Below are 4,299 nucleotides of genomic sequence, written 5' to 3'. Positions count from 1 at the left end.
CACCCCATGATCGTCTTTCTTACACTTATATACCCACTTATTCGGAATAGCCTTCTTGACTCTAGCAGGTTTGTCGATAAGATCCCAAACACCCAAACTTGCAAATTGTTGTAATTCTTCCTGCATGGCTTCTACCCAAGAAAGGATCTTGAAGTGCCATACGAGGAGTCTTTGGCTCAACTTGGGATAGAAATCAAGTGAATTTAGCAAGATTTACAATTCCAGATGAATGTAAATCTGCATAAGCACATAATACATTATTTTCATTTGACGAAGCAACTTGATGACGTATTTGAACTCCCACATCAAGTTCTCCAATAATGTTTTCTTTCGGATGATAATTATGAATCCTAAGAGTGGGATTCTCAGGAACATCCACATTTTCAAATAAATTAGTGTAATGTTCTCCCAGCTCGTGAGATGAAACATCACTATCAAGTTCAATAACTTGATCAACAACTGGAGTGTCATCTGACGAAGTAGATGCATTATCAAAGATAACCAGAGAATCATTATCAGGATCTTCAGTTGGAGCATCGGTTGGAACTTCAACATCATTAGAACTTGAAAATCTTGGAATTACCAGTTGTTCTTCAAAATAAGCACGAACTACTGGTTGATCAGTTGTTGGAGTAAATGAATTAAATAAACCATCATAGTTAAACATCCAGTCGGGACCTTTCCCTTGAGAATGAGTAGTGTACTTTTGACAGTCCACATGATACCATTCCTCAACACAACCAGACGTGAAGTTAAATACTCGTTTCTTAGGAGAAGCAAGAAATACCCTTCAATGGTTTTTTCATCAAACTTTCCCACATATTTTTTCAACATCGTGCAAGGACATCCAAACGGTTCCAAGGACTTTAAATTAGGTTTTTGATTATTCAACAGCTCATAACTTGTCTTCTTGAGTCTCTTAACAGTTAGAACTCGATTGAGTGTATAACAAGCAGTATTCACCGCCTCATTCCAAAATTGGATAGGAAGCTTTGAATCAGCAAGCAAAGTTCTAGCAGCTTCAATCACTGTTCTGTTCTTTCTTTCAGCTACACCGTTCTGTTGTGGTACATATGGGGCACTGTATTCTCGATGAATTCCCTTTTGTAAACAAAAGAAATCCAATACAGTATTTTTAAATTCAGTACCATTGTCACTACGAATTCTCCTCACTTTCTGTTTGTATAGTGATTCGATCTTAGTGATTAAATTTTGAACAAGAACCGGTGTTTGATATTTCGAACTCATAAATAAGACCCATGAGTATCTTGAATAATCATTAGTAACTACCAGGCAATACCAATCTCCAGAAATACTCGCACGATTCACTGGACCAAAAAGATCCATATGAAGTCGCTCAAGAGAAGTATCAATAGAATTTAATAACTTAGAAGGATGCAACTTTTTCTTTTGTTTGCCCTTTTTACAAGCAATACAGTGGTCGGATAACTTAAAATTTTTCAAAGACACACCTTCAACTAGGTCATTTGCCATTAGATAGTTCATCTTACGAACATGAATGTGACCCATTCTATGATGCCATAGAATTGAGTCTTTCTCTGTTGCTTTCGTGACAAAACATGTTTCGATAGATATTGATACTTTAGAACTCATATTTAAGACATAAATATCATTTGATCAAGGTGATCTCATGACAACCATGTCCTCGGGAATCTCATATCCCGGTTTCAGAATCAGACATTCTTTATCAGTAAATACAGTAGTGAACTTTTTGTTACAGATCTGAGAAACGCTCAATAAGTTATGATCTACCTTATCACAGTAGTTGACCTTCTCAAAAGTAATATGCCCATTCGAAACATCACCTTCTTGTGTGATCATACCCCCAGAATTCCCAGCAAACGCCACATAACCCCGTTGAATATTTCTCACATTTGTTAAGAGGTTGAGATTTCCAGTAATATGACGAGAACATCCATTATCCATAATCCAGTTTTCACCAGAATGGTCTTGGATGTACCCTACAGACAAAAGAAAATGATTAGTTCAAAAAGGCAGCCCAGGCCTCAGTCTTGGGCACTTTTTGGTTTTCTTGAGAAACATTAAACTTAGTTGAATTCAACCGTTGTTCAGCAACTTGAGAATAAGTTACAGGATTCTTAGACTTTCGTCTTAGAAAAGCAACTTGAACTACATTTGAGTTCACATTGTTACATAACGGTTCAGTTGGAACAAACTTTGGTTTAACATGACCATGAGTTTCATTAACATGACCATGAGTATCATCATCATACGACATAGGTCGTTTCAGAATCTCTGTTATCAAAGAAACTGGTCTTGATTGATCTTTGACAAATGGATGTAGATTCTGAGAACTCTTCTGACCACAGTTTCTCACCACATGACCTTGTTGACCACAAAAGAAACAGCTTCGCATGTCCACATGATTGTGTTGAGATTTAGCAGTAACATATGATACAGAAGGTTGATGATGACTCACGTTCTTGATAAAACTCTTAGCTAAATCATCAGATGACTCAGATTTCTTTTTCAAATAAAATCTAAATTAGAACAATTTGAGAAACTTTTCTAAGTATCGGTTCCAGTTGACTTTACAAATTGAACTTTCTTAGCATGTTTTAAAACTTGTTTAGCTTTAATCAAAGGATCAGATGAAACTGACGTTTTAGCTTGAGCATATTGACGTTCAAGATCTTGAATCTTGGAAGTTTCATTGTGAAAAGCACTCTCAATCAATTCTGGTTCAATGATACTTATTGGAATATCTTTCTCAGTGAACATCGTGTCTATCCCCTTTAATTTAAACACACGACCAGTAGATGGGTTGGAAACATTTGGATTGATGAAACGCAACAAATCCTCATCAGAAATTTTGGGTTTTTCTGGTTTCTTAGCTCTCACTGGTTTGACCTTAATATGATTATCTTGTTTCACCTGAGTTGTGTGTGAACCATACACATCCTCCTCAAATTCATGAGGTTCACACAGTATGTGATTAGAACTTGGAATGTTCTTGTTCTTGTGTATGATTTCAGGTTCGAACACATCCTCAATGATGACTTTGTCAACATTTTCAACAAAGACTTTGTTGCTTTGAACATGAGGTTTCTGAGTTGTAGTTTGGACTTTAACAGTTTCAGGTTTAACTGGTTTTGCTTTTTCAGAAATCAGAGACTCTTTAACAATCACATCCTCTTATTTTCTAGCAAAAGGATTTGGTTTGTAATCATTTTGAAAAGGTGGTGGAATTTCAACAAAACCTATTCCTTTCTTTGAATCTTTTTGCTTACCAGATACTTCAATTATTTCGTTTGGCAAAAAGGAAGAGTTTCTGAATTTGCTCAATTTGTTCTTTAACTCAAGAATCTCTTTTTCTCGGGTATCTTTGATATATGTTTCAAAATTTCTTGAAACTTTTGATCATTGATAATCATTTTAACCGATAACTCAGCCTTAAGATCATGATTACTTATAGTTAAAGCCTCATTTTTCTCTCTTGAATTCATTTGAGAGGTTAAGGATTGCCTATAAGTGTCCTTTAACGAAACAATCTCTTTTAGCAAATTATCATTTTGAAGTTTTAAGGAGTCTATCTTAGGCTTGTTGATTTCACAGTCAGCACATGATACATTAACAGAAAATTTATAAGTTGAAGTACTGACCTCATTTTGCTTAGCCATGTAGGCATATGTGGTTGAATCACTGATTTTAGCCATACACGCGAAAGTGGTTGGAAGCTTTCCACTTGAATCATCTGAATCAGACTCAGTATCAGCATCAGAAGATAGTTCGCTTCCACTTGCATCTCGAAAATTCACAGTTTACCCAAACATCGCCAGATTTGCTTGATTGTTATTTCACAGCAATCGTTGTGACCAGTCATTGCCATCTAAATTAGACAACATTACTTGAGCTCCAGAAGATGATGATTTCGTTCTAGAAGATTTTCCCGCATCACTTCCACTTTTACCGGATGAGTTCTGATCTTGCTTTCTAGGACCAGTGTACTCTTTCTTTGGCTAATTACATTCTTTCGCAAAATACCCAAACTCTTGACAATTGTAGCACTTAACCTTTAATTTATTAAACCCAGTTTCTTATTCAAAGATGGAAGATCTTTCCCGTTCTCTGCATAAACTTTTTCACTTTCCTGACTATCATAGCCATATTCCACTTTAAGTCCATTAGTTCCAAATCATCAGGATCAATTTGGTCATAGTCTTCATCAGTCAAATCGCTCATTGCAATTTTACTACTAACCAGATTCTCATATGAAGTCATGAAGGCAGATAAAAAAGCAAAATTTTGTTTGGCCTC

This window comes from Bidens hawaiensis, unplaced genomic scaffold, assembly GCF_021521415.1.
Source record: "Bidens hawaiensis isolate Kalapana, Puna unplaced genomic scaffold, B.hawaiensis_p1.1 tig00044691_1, whole genome shotgun sequence".
In the NCBI taxonomy this organism is placed as follows: Eukaryota; Viridiplantae; Streptophyta; class Magnoliopsida; order Asterales; family Asteraceae; genus Bidens; species Bidens hawaiensis.
The sequence above is the reverse complement of the archived record's forward strand: the minus strand, read 5'-3'. Positions refer to the sequence as shown.